The sequence below is a fragment of the Hemitrygon akajei genome, chromosome 7 (genome assembly GCF_048418815.1).
Source record: "Hemitrygon akajei chromosome 7, sHemAka1.3, whole genome shotgun sequence".
NCBI classification, from domain to species: domain Eukaryota; kingdom Metazoa; phylum Chordata; class Chondrichthyes; order Myliobatiformes; family Dasyatidae; genus Hemitrygon; species Hemitrygon akajei.
In genome coordinates, this window is record NC_133130.1 from 124,926,919 (window position 1) to 124,952,063 (window position 25,145).

At 47.6% G+C, this 25,145-nt stretch overlaps 1 protein-coding gene across 2 annotated transcripts in view; it reads left to right on the plus strand.

Annotated features, from left to right (window-relative positions):
* Window positions 1-1,441: 1,441 nt before the first annotated feature.
* LOC140730890 (catechol O-methyltransferase-like) overlaps window positions 1,442-25,145 on the plus strand; it is a 250,646-nt gene continuing 226,942 nt past the window's right edge. Inside the window, exon 1 of one of the 2 annotated variants that reach the window (XM_073051904.1) lies at window positions 1,442-1,497. The gene's annotated coding sequence lies outside the window, so the exon portion shown is untranslated. Of the gene's footprint in view, window positions 1,498-1,888; window positions 2,048-25,145 lie in introns of those variants that run through there. The other variant, XM_073051903.1, reaches the window with a different exon arrangement.

The following is a 25,145-nucleotide window of genomic DNA, read 5'->3' on the forward strand; positions in this document are numbered from 1 at the left end:
GAATTGGAAAGATTGGGTACGGGCTGAATCATGGTGGTGGGGTCATGGAGAGTGAGGAACAACCCGGTGTTTGCACAATTTGAATACTAGACCAGATTGAAAAGGTCAGGGTGTTGGGACCCACAACGGTTCTGCCAGTTCTGCCCGCTTGCACCATGATGTTTACTCGGCTCTGCGCTGAGTAACGAGGTTATGGCCTGCTCCGGCTGCAGTGATTACCATCTTCGTGTCAGTGGTCCTGTGATGTTTACTCGGCTCTGCGCTGAACTGAGGCTGCGGCCTGCTCCGGCTGCAGTGATTACCGTCTTCGCGTCGGTGGTCCTGTGATGTTTACTGGGACCTGTGCTGAACTGAGGCTGCGGCCTGCTCCGGCTGCAGTGATTACCGTCTTTGCGTCGGTGGTCCTGTGATGTTTACTGGGACCTGCGCTGAACTGAGGCTGCGGCCTGCTCCGGCTGCAGTGATTACCGTCTTCGCATCGGTGGTCCTGTGATGTTTACTGGGACCTGCGCTGAACTGAGGCTGCGGCCTGCTCTGGCTGCAGTGATTACCGTCTTCGCATTGGTGGTCCTGTGATGTTTACTCGGCTCTGCGCTGAACTGAGGCTGCGGCCTGCTCCGGCTGCAGTGATTACCGTCTTCGCGTCGGTGGTCCTGTGATGTTTACTGGGACCTGTGCTGAACTGAGGCTGCGGCCTGCTCCGGCTGCAGTGATTACCGTCTTCGCGTCGGTGGTCCTGCGTTGTTTACTCGGATCTGCGCTGAACTGAGGCTGCAGCCTGCTCCGGCTGCAGTGATGCCTGGCTCCGTTTCTTTCATCAAACTTCAGTTCCAAATGCTAAATGCTTACTTATATCTTTTTTCTCTCTGCGCATTGGGTGCTTGAAGTTTTTTTTAAATGGGTCCCTTTGCTTTGTGGCTTCCTGTAAGGAGATGAATCTCAAGGTTGTGAAATGTATACATACTTTGATAAAAGTATACTTTGAGCTATGAACTGTAAAGGTTGCACTAACCACTAAGCTTCCTTGTCCTTTTGACAACAAAAATCTCACACAGTATTTCGTGTAATTACGTCCTCATGCACGGACTTGGTGAAAATGAGGCTAATCCACTCCTGGACCTGAGTGGTAGGGTAACCGTCACTGTCCACTGCAGAGGGCTAGACATCAAGGCCAGGCTGTACTGGAGAAAGGCATCTCACTCCAATCATGCCATCTGAAAGCAGCCACAAAGAATTTTCAACTTTGTAAAAGGAAAAAGGTGAGCTAAATCAAAGATAATAAAAGTAAGCAATATTTGGCCCTGAGGGGAACAGCAGAAAAGGTCAAACATTGCCTTTTTCAAGAATGCTCATTCAAAGCAGATGTCAGTTGCAATAAGGGGAGAATGATGTAACAGCCTTTGATTGACACTACAGATCTCTACCCAAACAAGATCTTGTAGAAACCAGCTCGTCTGAAGAGGGTGAGTGTGTCTGAACAACTGTCGTTCCACAAAGGTAATTACTAATATTTCTATAATAAGAATGGTTGGATAAACTGTGATTGAATTTTTTTTACAAGAAAGTAATATTACCTCATCCCAATATCATTACCCCATGAAGCTAATGACAAATTTATTACAGGTCAGTTCTACTGGTACAGCTTTATATTATAGTGCAGGAGTAGTGGACAGGTTAATTGATTATCCTTTGAAGTGACTGTCTCCAACATGAAATTAATGTCATTAAGATTTGGAGAGAACAGTTTTAGGAAAACATTCGTCAGTATTTTCATGCAGGTGCATTATATCCAGAGGGTTGTCAGAGTGTTACCGTGACAACCGGACAGTCTCTGTATTCAGCTCCTTGACTGGAAAAGTCGTTAAGAAAAAACACGGGGACGCCCTTGTTTGGTCTGAGAAGCAACGTGAGGGAAAGCCAAAGGAGAGGGGAAAAAGACTTTTCTGCTGACAGAAAGAGGCACTCTGAGGGGCAGAACAAACTCTGTTGTCGGAACTGGTGAAACCAATGTCTAAAGAGGGCTTTCTCCCTTGGTGAAGTAACAACGGTAAGAAACAGCACCACGTTGACTTGCAAACTGTTGTCTTTCGTATACAGACTCTAGATGCAGAGGCAGTGCAGGGGATCTCCTTGCATGAATGTTTTAATGTTCCGAACATCGCTGCCTCCAAGCCAAGGAAAAGACAATTGGAGGAATGAAATAAATTCTGTTTATTCATAATCATTGTTTGCTATAAATCCTTCCCTAATATTTTTAAGTTAAAAAAAGGTCTCTTCACTGGTCGGTTGGATACTGAAGATCATGTGGAATGACCCCATGAATGAGTTCTGTCAGTGACCCTGTGGCTTCTTTCCTCAATTGGCCCCAATTAGCTGAGGAACCAAGGTCAAAGGGGTCCCAGCAGCAGGCAAGTGATCAGCCGCAAGGACCTCCCTTTGGTTCTTTGTGCAGGACCTTCAGTGTCGCTCAATCTGAGCTGGAGCGCTTTCTGTGAGTTGGCAGATTGTTACTTAGGTCACAATTCTGGTGATCTCAACAGGGTAGGAGGTGGCAGGAAGAGGAGAAAGTATGGTAAAGATGCCTACGTTCTCGCTATTTCTTGGAGTATTTATCTATCTATTTATTGATTGATTGATTGATTGAGAGGTCTGCTTTCGGCAGTCCATGGAGTAAGACACGTGTGGTACTGCTCCTTCCTTTTACAACTTACTCTCCACTGCTAGATTTGTTTAAAGTTTGAAGACTTATTACTTTTAGTGAAGGAATTATGATTCAATTATGATGGCTGAAACTCGAGCTGGGATCGAAATAAGAGGTGGCAAAATTGTTTACGAAGTTGACCAAACAAAGCAATTAGCGGAAGTATCAACTTCATAAAGCACTCTTTAATAGGAGATATTAGCACTAAGATCAGTATGCTGGACACCAAGATTGATAAACTGATGGATGCTAATGGAAAGCTTGAAAAAACTATCTCTGCTGTCCAGGAATCTTTGAGGAATCTGGAATTTCAGTATCAGACGCTCAAAAAGAATACAAACAGAATTCAAGGAGAACAGGAGACAGTGAATCAAGTTATGAACCCCAGTTTCAGTACATGATGTACTGGGAATCTGTGTGTTATGTCCCCCAGTAACAATTCTTAGAACAGTACGGGATGTACTGGGAATCTGTGATTTTCTTTCTTGTAGTCTCACGCGATAACCTACACCAACAGTATAAAAGCACTGCGCAGATTGCTCCAAGACACACTTTGAGAGAGACACACTTTGACAGACACACACTTTGACAGAGACACACACTTTGAGAGGGACACACTGAGAGAGACACACTTTGGGAGACACACTTTGACAGAGACACACTTTGACAGTGACACACACTTTGAGAGGGACACACTGAGAGAGACACACTTTGAGAGAGACACACTGAGAGACACACACTTTGGGAGACACACTTTGGGAGAGACACACTGAGAGACACACTGAGAGAGCGACACTTTGGGAGACACACTGAGAGACACACACTTTGGGAGACACACTTTGAGAGAGACACACCGAGAGACACACACTTTGGGAGACACACTTTGGGAGAGACACACTGAGAGAGACACACTTTGGGAGACACACTGATAGACACACACTTTGGGAGACACACTTTGGGAGAGACACACTGAGAGAGACACACTTTGGGAGACACACTGAGAGTCACACACTTTGGGAGACACACTTTGGGAGAGACACACTTTGGGAGAGACACACTGAGAGAGACACACTTTGGGAGACACACTGAGAGACACACACTTTGGGAGACACACTTTGGGAGAGACACACTTTGGGAGAGACACACTGAGAGAGACACACTTTGGGAGACACACTGATAGACACACACTTTGGGAGAGACTCACATTTGCGAGACAAACTGAGAGACACACTTTGGGAGAGACTCACTTTGGGAGACACACTGAGAGACACTTTGGGAGAGACTCACTTTGGGAGACACACTTTGGGACACACACTGAGAGACACAATTTGGGAGACACACTTTGGGAGAGACACACACTTTGGGAGAAACACATTGGGAGAGACACACTGAGAGAAACACACTTTGAGAGAGACACACTTTGGGAGAGACTCACTGAGAGAGACACACTTTGGGAGAGACACGTTTGAGAGACACACTTTGAGAGAGACACACTTTGGGAGAGACACACTTTGAGAGAGACACACTTTGGGAGACATACTTTGGGAGAGACACTTTGGCAGAGACGCACTGAGAGACACACACTTTGGGAGAGACACTTTGAGAGAGACACACTTTGAGAGAGACACACTTTGGGAGAGAGGCACTTTGGGAGACACACTTTCGGAGAGACACACTTTGAGAGACACACACTTTGGGAGAGATTCACTTTGGGAGACACACTGAGAGACACACTTTGGGAGAGACTCACTTTGGGAGACACAAAGAGAGACACAATTTGGGAGAGACACACTCAGAGACACACTTTGGGAGAGACAAACGTTGAGAGAGACACACTTTAGGAGACACACTTTGGGAGAGACACACTGAGAGACACACTTTGGGAGAGACTCACTGAGAGAGACACACTGAGAGAGACACACTTAGGAAGAGACTCACTTTGGGAGACACACTGAGAGTCACACACTTTGGGACACACACTGAGAGACACACTTTGGGAGAGACACACTGAGAGACACACACTTTGAGAGAGACACACTTTGGGAGACACACATTGGGAGAGACACACTGAGAGACACACACTTTAGGAGAAACATTGGGAGAGACACACTGAGAGAAACACACTTTGAGAGAGACACACTTTGGGAGACACACTTTGGGAGAGACACACACTTTGGGAGACACACATTGGGAGAGACACACTGAGAGAAACACACTTTGAGAGAGATACACTTTGAGAGAGACACACTTTGGGAGACACACTTTGGGAGAGACTCACTGAGAGAGAGACACTTTGGGAGACATACTTTGGGAGAGTCACTTTGGCAGAGACGCACTGAGAGACACACACTTTGAGAGAGACACACTTTGGGAGAGACATTTTCAGAGAGACACACTTTGAGAGAGACACACTTTGGGAGAGAGGCACTTTGGGTGACACACTTTCGGAGAGACACACTTTGAGAGACAAACACTTTGGGAGAGACTCACTTTGGGAGACACACTGAGAGACACACTTTGGGAGAGACTCACTTTGGGAGACACAAAGAGAGACACAATTTGGGAGACACACACTGAGAGACACACTTTGGGAGAGACACGTTGAGAGAGACACACTTTGGGAGACACACTTTGGGAGAGACACACTGAGAGACACACTTTGGGAGACACACTTTGGGAGACACACTTTGGGAGAGACACACACTTTGGGAGACACACATTGGGAGAGACACATTGAGAGAAACACACATTGGGAGACATACTTTGGGAGAGACACTTTGGCAGAGACGCACTGAGAGACACACACGTTGAGAGAGACACACATTGGGAGAGACACTTTCAGAGAGACACACTTTGAGAGAGACACACTTTGGGAGAGAGGCACTTTGGGAGACACACTTTGGGAGACACACTTTGAGAGACACACTTTGGGAGAGGCACACTTTGGGAGACACACTTTGGGAGACACACTTTGGGAGAGAGGCACTTTGGGAGACACACTTTGGGAGACACACTTTGAGAGACACACTTTGGGAGAGGCACACTTTGGGAGACACACTTTGAGAGACAAACTGAGAGATACACACTTTGGGAGACACACTTAGAGAGACACACTTTGAGACACACACTTTGGGAGAGACACTTTGGGAGAGACACACATTGGGAGAGACACACTTTGGGAGAGTCACACTTTGAGAGAGACACACTTTGGGAGAGAGGCACTTTGGGAGAGACTCACTGAGAGAGACACACTTTGGGAGAGACTCACTTTGGGAGGGACACACACTTTGGGAGACACACATTGGGAGAGACACACTGAGAGAAACACACTTTGAGAGAGACACACTTTGAGAGAGACACACTTTGGGAGACACACTTTGGGAGAGACTCACTGAGAGAGACACACTTTGGGAGACATACTTTGGGAGACATACTTTGGGAGAGACACTTTGGCAGAGACGCACTGAGAGACACACTTTGGGAGACACACTCTGAGACACACACTTTGAGAGAGACACACTTTGGGAGAGACACACATCAGGAGACACACATTGGGAGAAACACTTTGGGAGAGACTCACTTTGGGAGACACACTGAGAGACACACTTTGGGAGAGACACTCTGAGAGACACACACTTTGAGAGAGACACACTTTGGGAGAGACACACATCAGGAGACACACATTGGGAGAAACACATTGGGAGACACACTGAGAGACACACTTTGGGAGAGACACTCTGAGAGACACACACTTTGAGAGAGACACACTTTGGGAGACACACTTTGGGAGAGACACACTGAGAGACACACACTTTGGGAGACACATTGGGAGAGACACACTGAGAGAAACACACTTTGAGAGAGACACACTTTGGGAGACACACTTTGGGAGAGACACACACTTTGGGAGACACACATTGGGAGAGACACACTGAGAGAAACACACTTTGAGAGAGACACACTTTGGGAGACATACTTTGGGAGAGAAACTTTGGCAGAGACGCACTGAGAGACACACACGTTGAGAGAGACACACATTGGGAGAGACACTTTGAGAGAGACACACTTTGAGAGAGACACACTTTGGGAGGGAGGCACTTTGAGAGACACACTTTGGGAGAGGCACACTTTGGGAGACACACTTTGAGAGACAAACTGAGAGATACACACTTTGGGAGAGACACACTTTGGGAGACACACTTTGGGAGACACACATTGGGAGACACACTTAGAGAGACACACTTTGAGACACACACTTTGAGACACACACTTTGGGAGAGACACACTTTGGGAGAGACACACATTGGGAGAGACACACTTTGGGAGAGTCACACTTTGGGAGAGACTCACTGAGAGAGACACACTTTGGGAGAGACTCACTTTGGGAGAGACACACTTTGGGAGACACACATTGGGAGAGACACACTGAGAGAAACACACTTTGAGAGAGACACACTTTGAGAGGCACACTTTGGGAGAGTCACACTTTGGGAGAGTCACACTTTGGGAGAGACTCACTGAGAGAGACACTTTGGGAGAGACACACATTGGGAGAGACACACTTTGGGAGACACACATTGGGAGAGACACACTGAGAGAAACACACTTTGAGAGAGACACACTTTGAGAGAGACACACTTTGGGAGACACACTTTGGGAGAGACTCACTGAGAGAGACACACTTTGGGAGAGACACACATTGGGAGAGACACACTTTGGGAGACACACATTGGGAGAGACACACTGAGAGAAACACACTTTGAGAGAGACACACTTTGAGAGAGACACACTTTGGGAGAGACTCACTGAGAGAGACACACTTTGGGAGAGACACTTTGGCAGAGACGCACTGAGAGACACACTTTGGGAGACACACTCTGAGACACACACTTTGAGAGAGACACACTTTGGGAGACACACTTTGAGAGAGACACACTTTGGGAGAGACACACATCAGGAGACACACTTTGGGAGAAACACTTTGGGAGAGACTCACTTTGGGAGACACACTGAGAGACACACACTTTGGGACACACACTGAGAGACACACTTTGGGAGAGACACTCTGAGAGACACACACTTTGAGAGAGACACACTTTGGGAGACACACTTTGGGAGAGACACACTGAGAGACACACACTTTGGGAGACACATTGGGAGAGACACACTTTGAGAGAGACACACTTTGGGAGACACACTTTGGGAGAGACACACACTTTGGGAGACACACATTGGGAGAGACACACTGAGAGAAACACACTTTGAGAGAGACACACTTTGGGAGACACACTTTGGGAGAGACTCACTGAGAGAGACACACTTTGGGAGACATACTTTGGGAGAGACACTTTGGCAGAGACGCACTGAGAGACACGCACGTTGAGAGAGACACACATTGGGAGAGACACTTTGAGAGAGACACACTTTGAGAGAGACACACTTTGGGAGAGAGGCACTTTGGGAGACACACTTTGGGAGACACACGTTGAGAGACACACTTTGGGAGAGGCACACTTTGGGAGACACACTTTGAGAGACAAACTGAGAGATACACACTTTGGGAGACACACTTTGAGAGGCACACTTTGAGAGACACACTTTGAGACACACACTTTGAGAGAGACACACTGAGAGAAACACACTTTGAGAGAGACACACTTTGAGAGAGACACACTTTGGGAGACACACTTTGGGAGAGACTCACTGAGTGAGACACACTTTGGGAGACATACTTTGGGAGACATACTTTGGGAGAGACACTTTGGCAGAGACGCACTGAGAGACACACACTTTGAGAGACACACACTTTGGGAGAGACACTTTGAGAGAGAAACACTTTGAGAGAGACACACTTTGGGAGAGAGGCACTTTGGGAGACATACTTTCGGAGAGACACACTTTGAGAGACACACACTTTGGGAGAGACTCACTTTGGGAGACACACTGAGAGACACACTTTGGGAGAGACTCACTTTGGGAGACACAAAGAGAGACACAATTTGGGAGAGACACACTGAGAGACACAGTTTGGGAGAGACACACGTTGAGAAAGACACACTTTGGGAGAGACACACTGAGAGACACACTTTGGGAAAGACACACTGTGAGACACACTTTGAGAGAGACACACTTTGGGAGACAAACTTTGAGAGAGACACACTACAGGAGAGACACACTTTGAGAGAGACACACTTTGGGAGAGACACACTTTAGGAGACACACTTTGGGAGAAACACTTTGGGAGAGACTCACTGAGAGAGACACTTAGGAAGAGACTCTCTTTGGGAGACACACTGAGAGACACACACTTTGGGACACACACTGAGAGACACACTTTGGGAGAGACACACTGAGAGACACACACTTTGAGAGAGACACACTTTGGGAGACACACTTTGAGAGAGACACACTGAGAGACACACACTGGGAGAGACACATTGAGAGAAACACACTTTGAGAGAGACACATTTTGGGAGACACACTTTGGGAGAGACACACACTTTGGGAGACACACATTGGGAGAGACACACTGAGAGAAACACACTTTGAGAGAGACACACTTAGGGAGACACACTTAGTGAGACACACTTTGAGAGAGACACACTTAGGGAGACACACTTTGGGAGAGACTCACTGAGAGAGACACACTTTGGGAGACATACTTTGGGAGAGACACACTTTGAGAGAGACACAATTTGGGAGAGACACAATTTGGGAGAGACACTTTGAGAGAGACACACTTTGAGAGAGACACACTTTGGGAGAGACTCACTTTGGGAGACACAAAGAGAGACACAATTTGGGAGAGACACTGAGAGACACACTTTCGGAGAGACTAACGTTGAGAGAGACACACTTTGGGAGACACACTTTGGGAGAGACACACTGAGAGACACACTTTGGGAGACACACTTTGGGAGAGACACTGAGAGAGACACTTTGGGAAAGACACACTGTGAGACACACACTTTGAGAGAGACACACTTTGGGAGACACACTTTGAGAGAGACACACTATAGGAGAGACACACTTTGAGAGAGACACACTTTGGGAGAGACACACTTTAAGAGACACACTTTGTGAGAAACACTTTGGGAGAGACTCACTGAGAGAGACACTGAGAGAGACACACTTAGGAAGAGACTCACTTTGGGAGACACACTGAGAGACACACTTTGGGAGAGACACACAGAGAGACACACACTTTGAGAGAGACACACTTTGGGAGAGACACACTGAGAGACAAACACTTTGGGAGACACATTGGGAGAGACACAGTGAGAGAAACACACTTTGAGAGAGACACACTGGGAGACACACTTTGGGAGAGACACACGTTGAGAGAGACACACTTTGGGAGACACACTTTGGGAGAGACACACTGAGAGACACACACTTTGGGAGACACATTGGGAGAGACACACTGAGAGAAACACACTTTGAGAGAGACACACTTTGAGGGAGACACACTTTGGGAGACACACTTTGGGAGAGACTCACTGAGAGAGACACACTTTGGGAGAGACACGTTGGAGAGACACACTTTGAGAGAGACACACTTTGGGAGAGACACACTTTGAGAGAGACACACTTTGGGAGACATACTTTGGGAGAGACACTTTGGCAGAGACGCACTGAGAGACACACACTTTGGGAGAGACACTTTGAGAGAGACACACTTTGAGAGAGACACACTTTGGGAGAGAGGCACTTTGGGAGACACACTTTCGGAGAGACACACTTTGAGAGACACACACTTTGGGAGAGATTCACTTTGGGAGACACACTGAGAGACACACTTTGGGAGAGACTCACTTTGGGAGACACAAAGAGAGACACAATTTGGGAGAGACACACTCAGAGACACACTTTGGGAGAGACAAACGTTGAGAGAGACACACTTTAGGAGACACACTTTGGGAGAGACACACTGAGAGACACACTTTGGGAGAGACTCACTGAGAGAGACACACTGAGAGAGACACACTTAGGAAGAGACTCACTTTGGGAGACACACTGAGAGTCACACACTTTGGGACACACACTGAGAGACACACTTTGGGAGAGACACACTGAGAGACACACACTTTGAGAGAGACACACTTTGGGAGACACACTTTGGGAGAGACACACTGAGAGACACACACTTTAGGAGAAACATTGGGAGAGACACACTGAGAGAAACACACTTTGAGAGAGACACACTTTGGGAGACACACTTTGGGAGAGACACACACTTTGGGAGACACACATTGGGAGAGACACACTGAGAGAAACACACTTTGAGAGAGATACACTTTGAGAGAGACACACTTTGGGAGACACACTTTGGGAGAGACTCACTGAGAGAGAGACACTTTGGGAGACATACTTTGGGAGAGTCACTTTGGCAGAGACGCACTGAGAGACACACACTTTGAGAGAGACACACTTTGGGAGAGACATTTTCAGAGAGACACACTTTGAGAGAGACACACTTTGGGAGAGAGGCACTTTGGGTGACACACTTTCGGAGAGACACACTTTGAGAGACAAACACTTTGGGAGAGACTCACTTTGGGAGACACACTGAGAGACACACTTTGGGAGAGACTCACTTTGGGAGACACAAAGAGAGACACAATTTGGGAGACACACACTGAGAGACACACTTTGGGAGAGACACGTTGAGAGAGACACACTTTGGGAGACACACTTTGGGAGAGACACACTGAGAGACACACTTTGGGAGACACACTTTGGGAGACACACTTTGGGAGAGACACACACTTTGGGAGACACACATTGGGAGAGACACATTGAGAGAAACACACATTGGGAGACATACTTTGGGAGAGACACTTTGGCAGAGATGCACTGAGAGACACACACGTTGAGAGAGACACACATTGGGAGAGACACTTTCAGAGAGACACACTTTGAGAGAGACACACTTTGGGAGAGAGGCACTTTGGGAGACACACTTTGGGAGACACACTTTGAGAGACACACTTTGGGAGAGGCACACTTTGGGAGACACACTTTGAGAGACAAACTGAGAGATACACACTTTGGGAGACACACTTAGAGAGACACACTTTGAGACACACACTTTGGGAGAGACACTTTGGGAGAGACACACATTGGGAGAGACACACTTTGGGAGAGTCACACTTTGAGAGAGACACACTTTGGGAGAGAGGCACTTTGGGAGAGACTCACTGAGAGAGACACACTTTGGGAGAGACTCACTTTGGGAGGGACACACACTTTGGGAGACACACATTGGGAGAGACACACTGAGAGAAACACACTTTGAGAGAGACACACTTTGAGAGAGACACACTTTGGGAGACACACTTTGGGAGAGACTCACTGAGAGAGACACACTTTGGGAGACATACTTTGGGAGACATACTTTGGGAGAGACACTTTGGCAGAGACGCACTGAGAGACACACTTTGGGAGACACACTCTGAGACACACACTTTGAGAGAGACACACTTTGGGAGAGACACACATCAGGAGACACACATTGGGAGAAACACTTTGGGAGAGACTCACTTTGGGAGACACACTGAGAGACACACTTTGGGAGAGACACTCTGAGAGACACACACTTTGAGAGAGACACACTTTGGGAGACACACTTTGGGAGAGACACACTGAGAGACACACACTTTGGGAGACACATTGGGAGAGACACACTGAGAGAAACACACTTTGAGAGAGACACACTTTGGGAGACACACTTTGGGAGAGACACACACTTTGGGAGACACACATTGGGAGAGACACACTGAGAGAAACACACTTTGAGAGAGACACACTTTGGGAGACATACTTTGGGAGAGAAACTTTGGCAGAGACGCACTGAGAGACACACACGTTGAGAGAGACACACATTGGGAGAGACACTTTGAGAGAGACACACTTTGAGAGAGACACACTTTGGGAGGGAGGCACTTTGAGAGACACACTTTGGGAGAGGCACACTTTGGGAGACACACTTTGAGAGACAAACTGAGAGATACACACTTTGGGAGAGACACACTTTGGGAGACACACTTTGGGAGACACACATTGGGAGACACACTTAGAGAGACACACTTTGAGACACACACTTTGAGACACACACTTTGGGAGAGACACACTTTGGGAGAGACACACATTGGGAGAGACACACTTTGGGAGAGTCACACTTTGGGAGAGACTCACTGAGAGAGACACACTTTGGGAGAGACTCACTTTGGGAGAGACACACTTTGGGAGACACACATTGGGAGAGACACACTGAGAGAAACACACTTTGAGAGAGACACACTTTGAGAGGCACACTTTGGGAGAGTCACACTTTGGGAGAGTCACACTTTGGGAGAGACTCACTGAGAGAGACACTTTGGGAGAGACACACATTGGGAGAGACACACTTTGGGAGACACACATTGGGAGAGACACACTGAGAGAAACACACTTTGAGAGAGACACACTTTGAGAGAGACACACTTTGGGAGACACACTTTGGGAGAGACTCACTGAGAGAGACACACTTTGGGAGAGACACACATTGGGAGAGACACACTTTGGGAGACACACATTGGGAGAGACACACTGAGAGAAACACACTTTGAGAGAGACACACTTTGAGAGAGACACACTTTGGGAGAGACTCACTGAGAGAGACACACTTTGGGAGAGACACTTTGGCAGAGACGCACTGAGAGACACACTTTGGGAGACACACTCTGAGACACACACTTTGAGAGAGACACACTTTGGGAGACACACTTTGAGAGAGACACACTTTGGGAGAGACACACATCAGGAGACACACTTTGGGAGAAACACTTTGGGAGAGACTCACTTTGGGAGACACACTGAGAGACACACACTTTGGGACACACACTGAGAGACACACTTTGGGAGAGACACTCTGAGAGACACACACTTTGAGAGAGACACACTTTGGGAGACACACTTTGGGAGAGACACACTGAGAGACACACACTTTGGGAGACACATTGGGAGAGACACACTTTGAGAGAGACACACTTTGGGAGACACACTTTGGGAGAGACACACACTTTGGGAGACACACATTGGGAGAGACACACTGAGAGAAACACACTTTGAGAGAGACACACTTTGGGAGACACACTTTGGGAGAGACTCACTGAGAGAGACACACTTTGGGAGACATACTTTGGGAGAGACACTTTGGCAGAGACGCACTGAGAGACACGCACGTTGAGAGAGACACACATTGGGAGAGACACTTTGAGAGAGACACACTTTGAGAGAGACACACTTTGGGAGAGAGGCACTTTGGGAGACACACTTTGGGAGACACACGTTGAGAGACACACTTTGGGAGAGGCACACTTTGGGAGACACACTTTGAGAGACAAACTGAGAGATACACACTTTGGGAGACACACTTTGAGAGGCACACTTTGAGAGACACACTTTGAGACACACACTTTGAGAGAGACACACTGAGAGAAACACACTTTGAGAGAGACACACTTTGAGAGAGACACACTTTGGGAGACACACTTTGGGAGAGACACACTTTGGGAGAGTCACACTTTGGGAGAGACACACTTTGGGAGACACACTTTGAGAGAGACACACTGAGAGAAACACACTTTGAGAGAGACACACTTTGAGAGAGACACACTTTGGGAGACACACTTTGGGAGAGACTCACTGAGTGAGACACACTTTGGGAGACATACTTTGGGAGACATACTTTGGGAGAGACACTTTGGCAGAGACGCACTGAGAGACACACACTTTGGGAGAGACACTTTGAGAGAGAAACACTTTGAGAGAGACACACTTTGGGAGAGAGGCACTTTGGGAGACATACTTTCGGAGAGACACACTTTGAGAGACACACACTTTGGGAGAGACTCACTTTGGGAGACACACTGAGAGACACACTTTGGGAGAGACTCACTTTGGGAGACACAAAGAGAGACACAATTTGGGAGAGACACACTGAGAGACACAGTTTGGGAGAGACACACGTTGAGAAAGACACACTTTGGGAGAGACACACTGAGAGACACACTTTGGGAAAGACACACTGTGAGACACACTTTGAGAGAGACACACTTTGGGAGACAAACTTTGAGAGAGACACACTACAGGAGAGACACACTTTGAGAGAGACACACTTTGGGAGAGACACACTTTAGGAGACACACTTTGGGAGAAACACTTTGGGAGAGACTCACTGAGAGAGACACTTAGGAAGAGACTCTCTTTGGGAGACACACTGAGAGACACACACTTTGGGACACACACTGAGAGACACACTTTGGGAGAGACACACTGAGAGACACACACTTTGAGAGAGACACACTTTGGGAGACACACTTTGAGAGAGACACACTGAGAGACACACACTGGGAGAGACACATTGAGAGAAACACACTTTGAGAGAGACACATTTTGGGAGACACACTTTGGGAGAGACACACACTTTGGGAGACACACATTGGGAGAGACACACTGAGAGAAACACACTTTGAGAGAGACACACTTAGGGAGACACACTTAGTGAGACACACTTTGAGAGAGACACACTTAGGGAGACACACTTTGGGAGAGACTCACTGAGAGAGACACACTTTGGGAGACATACTTTGGGAGAGACACACTTTGAGAGAGACACAATTTGGGAGAGACACAATTTGGGAGAGACACTTTGAGAGAGACACACTTTGAGAGAGACACACTTTGGGAGAGACTCACTTTGGGAGACACAAAGAGAGACACAATTTGGGAGAGACACTGAGAGACACACTTTCGGAGAGACTAACGTTGAGAGAGACACACTTTGGGAGACACACTTTGGGAGAGACACACTGAGAGACACACTTTGGGAGACACACTTTGGGAGAGACACTGAGAGAGACACTTTGGGAAAGACACACTGTGAGACACACACTTTGAGAGAGACACACTTTGGGAGACACACTTTGAGAGAGACACACTATAGGAGAGACACACTTTGAGAGAGACACACTTTGGGAGAGACACACTTTAAGAGACACACTTTGTGAGAAACACTTTGGGAGAGACTCACTGAGAGAGACACTGAGAGAGACACACTTAGGAAGAGACTCACTTTGGGAGACACACTGAGAGACACACTTTGGGAGAGACACACAGAGAGACACACACTTTGAGAGAGACACACTTTGGGAGAGACACACTGAGAGACAAACACTTTGGGAGACACATTGGGAGAGACACAGTGAGAGAAACACACTTTGAGAGAGACACACTGGGAGACACACTTTGGGAGAGACACACGTTGAGAGAGACACACTTTGGGAGACACACTTTGGGAGAGACACACTGAGAGACACACACTTTGGGAGACACATTGGGAGAGACACACTGAGAGAAACACACTTTGAGAGAGACACACTTTGAGGGAGACACACTTTGGGAGACACACTTTGGGAGAGACTCACTGAGAGAGACACACTTTGGGAGAGACTCACTGAGAGAGACACACTTTGGGAGACATACTTTGGGAGAGACACTTTGGCAGAGACACACTGAGAGACACACACTTTGAGAGAGACACACTTTGGGGGAGACACTTTGAGAGAGACACACTTTGAGAGAGACACACTTTGGGAGACACACTTTGAGAGACACACTTTGAGAGACACACTTTGGGAGAGGCACACTTTGGGAGACACACTTAGAGAGACACACTTTGGGAGAGACACACATTGGGAGAGACACACTTTGGGAGAGTCACACTTTGGGAGAGACACACTTTGGGAGAGACTCACTGAGAGAGACACACTTTGAGAGAGACACACTTTGGGAGAGACACTTTGAGAGACACACTGAGAGTGACACACTTTGGGAGACACACTAAGAGAGACACACTTTGAGAGACACACTTTAACAGACACACTTTGGGAGACACACTGAGAGAGACACACTTTCGGAGACACATTTTGTGAGAGACAGACTTTGGGAGAGTCACTTTTAGAGACGCACTGAGAGAAACACACTTTGGGAGACACACACTGAAAGACACAGTTTGAAAGACACACTTTGGGAGAGACATACTGAGAGACACGCACTGAGAGAGACACACTTTGAGAGAGACACACTTTGAGAGAGACACACTTTGGGAGAGACACACTGAGAGAGACACACTTTGGGAGAGACACACTTTAGGAGACACACTTTGGGAGAAACACTTTGGGAGAGACTCACTGAGAGAGACACACTTTGGAAGAGACTCACTTTGGGAGACACACTGAGAGACACACACTTTGAGAGAGACACACTTTGAGAGAGACACACTTTGGGAGACACTCTTTGGGAGAGACTCACTGAGTGAGACACACTTTGGAGACATACTTTGGGAGACATACTTTGGGAGAGACACTTTGGCAGAGACGCACTGAGAGACACACACTTTGAGAGACACACACTTTGGGAGAGACACTTTGAGAGAGAAACACTTTGAGAGAGACACACTTTGGGAGAGAGGCACTTTGGGAGACATACTTTCGGAGAGACACACTTTGAGAGACACACACTTTGGGAGAGACTCACTTTGGGAGACACACTGAGAGACACACTTTGGGAGAGACTCACTTTGGGAGACACAAAGAGAGACACAATTTGGGAGAGACACACTGAGAGACACAGTTTGGGAGAGACACACGTTGAGAAAGACACACTTTGGGAGAGACACACTGAGAGACACACTTTGGGAAAGACACACTGTGAGACACACTTTGAGAGAGACACACTTTGGGAGACAAACTTTGAGAGAGACACACTACAGGAGAGACACACTTTGAGAGAGACACACTTTGGGAGAGACACACTTTAGGAGACACACTTTGGGAGAAACACTTTGGGAGAGACTCACTGAGAGAGACACTTAGGAAGAGACTCTCTTTGGGAGACACACTGAGAGACACACACTTTGGGACACACACTGAGAGACACACTTTGGGAGAGACACACTGAGAGATACACACTTTGAGAGAGACACACTTTGGGAGACACACTTTGAGAGAGACACACTGAGAGACACACACTTTGGGAGACACATTGGGAGAGACACATTGAGAGAAACACACTTTGAGAGAGACACACTTTGGGAGAGACTCACTGAGAGAGACACTTAGGAAGAGACTCTCTTTGGGAGACACACTGAGAGACACACACTTTGGGACACACACTGAGAGACACACTTTGGGAGAGACACACTGAGAGACACACACTTTGAGAGAGACACACTTTGGGAGACACACTTTGAGAGAGACACACTGAGAGACACACACTTTGGGAGACACATTGGGAGAGACACATTGAGAGAAACACACTTTGAGAGAGACACATTTTGGGAGACACACTTTGGGAGAGACACACACTTTGGGAGACACACATTGGGAGAGACACACTGAGAGAAACACACTTTGAGAGAGACACACTTAGGGAGACACACTTAGTGAGACACACTTTGAGAGAGACACACTTAGGGAGACACACTTTGGGAGAGACTCACTGAGAGAGACACACTTTGGGAGACATACTTTGGGAGAGACATACAATGAGAGAGACACACTTTGGGAGACATACTTTGGGAGAGACACTTTGGCAGAGACGCACTGAGAGACACACACGTTGAGAGAGACACACATTGGGAGAGACACTTTGAGAGAGACACACTTTGAGAGAGACACACTTTGGGAGAGAGGCACTTTGAGAGACACACTTTGGGAGAGGCACACACTTTGGGAGACACACATTGGGAGAGACACACTGAGAGAAACACACTTTGAGAGAGACACACTTTGGGAGACACACTTTGGGAGAGACTCACTGAGAGAGACACACTTTGGGAGACATACTTTGGGAGAGACACTTTGGCAGAGACGCACTGAGAGACACGCACGTTGAGAGAGACACACATTGGGAGAGACACTTTGAGAGAGACACACTTTGAGAGAGACACACTTTGGGAGAGAGGCACTTTGGGAGACACACTTTGGGAGACACACTTTGAGAGACACACTTTGGGAGAGGCACACTTTGGGAGACACACTTTGAGAGACAAACTGAGAGATACACACTTTGGGAGACACACTTTGAGAGGCACACTTTGAGAGACACACTTTGAGACACACACTTTGGGAGAGACACTTTTTGAGAGATACACATTGGGAGAGACACACTTTGGGAGAGATACACATTGGGAGAGACACACTTTGGGAGAGTCACACTTTGGGAGAGACACACTTTGGGAGACACACTTTGAGAGAGACACACTGAGAGAAACACACTTTGAGAGAGACACACTTTGAGAGAGACACACTTTGGGAGACACTCTTTGGGAGAGACTCACTGAGTGAGACACACTTTGGGAGACATACTTTGGGAGACATACTTTGGGAGAGACACTTTGGCAGAGACGCACTGAGAGACACACACTTTGGGAGAGACACTTTGAGAGAGAAACACTTTGAGAGAGACACACTTTGGGAGAGAGGCACTTTGGGAGACATACTTTCGGAGAGACACACTTTGAGAGACACACACTTTGGGAGAGACTCACTTTGGGAGACACACTGAGAGACACACTTTGGGAGAGACTCACTTTGGGAGACACAAAGAGAGACACAATTTGGGAGAGACACACTGAGAGACACAGTTTGGGAGAGACACACGTTGAGAAAGACACACTTTGGGAGAGACACACTGAGAGACACACTTTGGGAAAGACACACTGTGAGACACACTTTGAGAGAGACACACTTTGGGAGACAAACTTTGAGAGAGACACACTACAGGAGAGACACACTTTGAGAGAGACACACTTTGGGAGAGACACACTTTAGGAGACACACTTTGGGAGAAACACTTTGGGAGAGACTCACTGAGAGAGACACTTAGGAAGAGACTCTCTTTGGGAGACACACTGAGAGACACACACTTTGGGACACACACTGAGAGACACACTTTGGGAGAGACACACTGAGAGACACACACTTTGAGAGAGACACACTTTGGGAGACACACTTTGAGAGAGACACACTGAGAGACACACACTTTGGGAGACACATTGGGAGAGACACATTGAGAGAAACACACTTTGAGAGAGACACACTTTGGGAGAGACTCACTGAGAGAGACACTTAGGAAGAGACTCTCTTTGGGAGAGACACACTTTGAGAGAGACACACTGAGAGACACACTTTGAGAGAGACACACTGAGAGACACACTTTGGGAGACACGCTTTGAGAGAAACACACTTTGGGAGACACACTTTGAGAGAGATACTTTGGGAGAGACTCACTTTGGGAGACACACACTGAGAGACACACTGAGAGAGACACACTTTGGGAGACACACACTGAGAGAGACACACTTTGAGAAACACACTTTGGGAGACACACTGAGAGAGACACACTTTGGGAGACACACTTTGTCTGCGAAACACTTTGGGAGACACACTTTGAGAGACACACTGAGAGAGACACACTTTGGGAGACACACTTTGAGAGACACACTTTGGGAGGCACACACTGAGAGAGACACACTTTGGGAGACACACTTTGGGAGGCACACACTGAGAGAGACACACTTTGGGAGACACACTTTGAGAGACACACTGAGAGAGACACACTTTGGGAGACACACTTTGAGAGAAACACTTTGGGAGGCACACACTGAGAGAGACACACTTTGGGAGACACACTTTGGGAGGCACACACTGAGAGAGACACACTTTGGGAGACACACTTTGAGAGACACACTGAGAGGGACACACTTTGGGAGACACACTTTGAGCGAGACACACTTTGGGAGACAGACTGAGAGAGACACACTTTGGGGGACACACTTTGAGAGAGACACACACTTTGGGAGAGTCACACTTTGGGAGAGACACACTGAGAGAGGCACACTTTGGGAGAGACACACTGAGAGACACACTTTGGGAGACACGCTTTGAGAGAAACACACTTTGGGAGACACACTTTGAGAGAGATACTTTGGGAGAGACTCACTTTGGGAGACACACACTGAGAGACACACTTTGAGAGAGACACACTGAGAGACACACTTTGGGAGACACGCTTTGAGAGAAACACACTTTGGGAGACACACTTTGAGAGAGATACTTTGGGAGAGACTCACTTTGGGAGACACACACTGAGAGAGACACACTTTGAGAGAGACACACACTTTGGGAGACACACACTGAGAGAGACACACTTTGAGAGACACACTTTGGGAGACACACTGAGAGAGACACACTTTGGGAGACACACTTTGGGAGACACACTTTGAGAGACGCTTTGAGAGACACACTTTGGGAGACACGCTTTGAGAGACACACTTTGGGAGACACGCTTTGAGAGAGACACTTTGAGAGACACGCTTTGAGAGAGACACACTTTGAGAGAGACACACTTTGGGAGACACGCTTTGAGAGAGACACACTTTGGGAGACACACTTTCAGAGACACACTTTGGGAGACACGCTTTGAGAGAGACACTTTGAGAGACACGCTTTGAGAGAGACACACTTTGAGAGAGACACACTTTGGGAGGCACACTTTGAGAGACACACTGAGAGGGACACACTTTGGGAGAGACTCACATTTGGGAGACACACTGAGAGACACACTTTGGGAGACACGCTTTGGGAGGCACACACTGAGAGAGACACACTTTGGGAGAGACACTTTGGGAAAGACACATTGAGAGAAACACACTTTGAGAGAGACACACTTTGGGAGAGACTCACTGAGAGAGACACTTAGGAAGAGACTCTCTTTGGGAGAGACACACTTTGAGAGAGACACACTGAGAGACACACTTTGAGAGAGACACACTGAGAGACACACTTTGGGAGACACGCTTTGAGAGAAACACACTTTGGGAGACACACTTTGAGAGAGATACTTTGGGAGAGACTCACTTTGGGAGACACACACTGAGAGACACACTGAGAGAGACACACTTTGGGAGACACACACTGAGAGAGACACACTTTGAGAAACACACTTTGGGAGACACACTGAGAGAGACACACTTTGGGAGACACACTTTGTCTGCGAAACACTTTGGGAGACACACTTTGAGAGACACACTGAGAGAGACACACTTTGGGAGACACACTTTGAGAGACACACTTTGGGAGGCACACACTGAGAGAGACACACTTTGGGAGACACACTTTGGGAGGCACACACTGAGAGAGACACACTTTGGGAGACACACTTTGAGAGACACACTGAGAGAGACACACTTTGGGAGACACACTTTGAGAGAAACACTTTGGGAGGCACACACTGAGAGAGACACACTTTGGGAGACACACTTTGGGAGGCACACACTGAGAGAGACACACTTTGGGAGACACACTTTGAGAGACACACTGAGAGGGACACACTTTGGGAGACACACTTTGAGCGAGACACACTTTGGGAGACAGACTGAGAGAGACACACTTTGGGGGACACACTTTGAGAGAGACACACACTTTGGGAGAGTCACACTTTGGGAGAGACACACTGAGAGAGGCACACTTTGGGAGAGACACACTTTGAGAGAGACACACTGAGAGACACACTTTGAGAGAGACACACTGAGAGACACACTTTGGGAGACACGCTTTGAGAGAAACACACTTTGGGAGACACGCTTTGAGAGAGACACTTTGAGAGACACGCTTTGAGAGAGACACACTTTGAGAGAGACACACTTTGGGAGACACGCTTTGAGAGAGACACACTTTGGGAGACACACTTTGAGAGACACACTTTGGGAGACACGCTTTGAGAGAGACACTTTGAGAGACACGCTTTGAGAGAGACACACTTTGAGAGAGACACACTTTGGGAGGCACACTTTGAGAGACACACTGAGAGGGACACACTTTGGGAGAGACTCACATTTGGGAGACACACTGAGAGACACACTTTGGGAGACACGCTTTGGGAGGCACACACTGAGAGAGACACACTTTGGGAGAGACACTTTGGGAAAGACACAATTTAGGAGACACACTTAGGGAGGAACACTTTGAGAGAGACTCACTGAGAGAGACACACTACAGGAGAGACACTCTTTGGGAGACACATTGGGAGAGACACACTGAGAGAAACACACTTTGAGAGAGACACACTTTGGGAGACACACTGAGAGACACACTTTGAGAGAGACACACTGAGAGAAACACACTTTGAGAGAGACACACTTTGGGAGAGACACACACTTTGGGAGACACATTGGGAGAGACACACTGAGAGAAACACACTTTGAGAGAGACACACTTTGGGAGAAACAATTTGGGGGAGACACACTGAGAGACGCACTTTGAGAGAGACACACTGAGAGACATTCACTTTGAGAGAGACACACATTGGGAGAGACACACTGAGAGAAACACACTTTGAGAGAGACACACTTTGGGAGAGACTCACTTTGGGAGAAACACTGAGAGACACACTTTGAGAGAGACACACTGAGAGACATACACTTTGGGAGACACACATTGGGAGAGACACACTGAGAGAAACACACTTTGAGAGAGACACACTTTGGGAGAGACTCACTTTGGGAGACTCAAAGAGTGACACAATTTGGGAGAAACACACTGACAGACACACTTTGGGAGAGACAGAAGTTGAGAGAGACACACTTTGGGAGACACGCTTTGGGAGAGACACACTTTGGGAGACACACTTTCGGAGACACACTTTGTGAGAGACAGACTTTGGGAGACACACTTTGAGAGACACACTGAGAGAAACACACTTTGGGAGACACACTTTGAGAGAGACTCACTTTGGGAGACACACACTTTGGGAGAGACACACTTTGGGAGAGACTCACTGAGAGAGACACACTTTGGGAGACACACTTTGGGAGAGACTCACTGAGAGAGACACACTGAGAGACACACACTTTGGGAGAGACACACTGAGAGACACACTTTGGGAGAGACACACTGAGAGAGACACACTTTGAGAGAGACACACTTTGGGAGAGACTCACTGAGAGAGACACACTGAGAGACACACTTTGGGAGAGACACACTGAGAGAGACACACTTTGAGAGAGACACACTTTGGGAGACACTTTGGGAGAGACGCACTGAGAGACACACACTTTGGGAGACACACTTTGGGAGAGACACACTGAGAGAAACACACTTTGAGAGAGACACACTTTGAGAGACACACACTGGGAGACACACTGAGAGAGACACACTTTGGGAGACACACTTTGTCTGCGAAACACTTTGGGAGACACACTTTGAGAGACACACTGAGAGAGACACACTTTGGGAGACACACTTTGAGAGACACACTTTGGGAGGCACACACTGAGAGAGACACACTTTGGGAGACACACTTTGGGAGGCACACACTGAGAGAGACACACTTTGGGAGACACACTTTGAGAGACACACTGAGAGGGACACACTTTGGGAGACACACTTTGAGCGAGACACACTTTGGGAGACAGACTGAGAGAGACACACTTTGGGGGACACACTTTGAGAGAGACACACACTTTGGGAGAGTCACACTTTGGGAGAGACACACTGAGAGAGGCACACTTTGGGAGAGACACACTTTGAGAGAGACACACTGAGAGACACACTTTGGGAGACACGCTTTGAGAGAAACACACTTTGGGAGACACACTTTGAGAGAGATACTTTGGGAGAGACTCACTTTGGGAGACACACACTGAGAGAGACACACTTTGAGAGAGACACACACTTTGGGAGACACACACTGAGAGAGACACACTTTGAGAGACACACTTTGGGAGACACACTGAGAGAGACACACTTTGGGAGAGACACTTTGTCAGCGAAACACTTTGGGAGACAGACTTTGAGAGACACACTGAGTGGGACGCACTTTGTGAGACACACTTTGAGAGACACACTTTGGGAGGCACACACTGAAGCAGACACACTTTGGGAGACACACTTTGAGAGACACACTGAGAGAAACACATTTGGGAGACACACTTTGGGAGGCACACGGAGAGAGACACACTTTGAGAGACACACTGAGAGAGACACACTTTGGGAGACACACTTTGTCTGCGAAACACTTTGGGAGACACACTTTGAGAGACACACTGAGAGAGACACACTTTGGGAGACACACTTTGAGAGACACACTTTGGGAGGCACACACTGAGAGAGACACACTTTGGGAGACACACTTTGAGAGACACACTTTGGGAGACACACTTTGAGAGACACACTTTGGGAGACACGCTTTGAGAGAGACACACTTTGGGAGACACACTTTGAGAGACACACTTTGGGAGACACGCTTTGAGAGAGACACTTTGAGAGACACGCTTTGAGAGAGACACACTTTGAGAGAGACACACTTTGGGAGGCACACACTGAGAGAGACACACTTT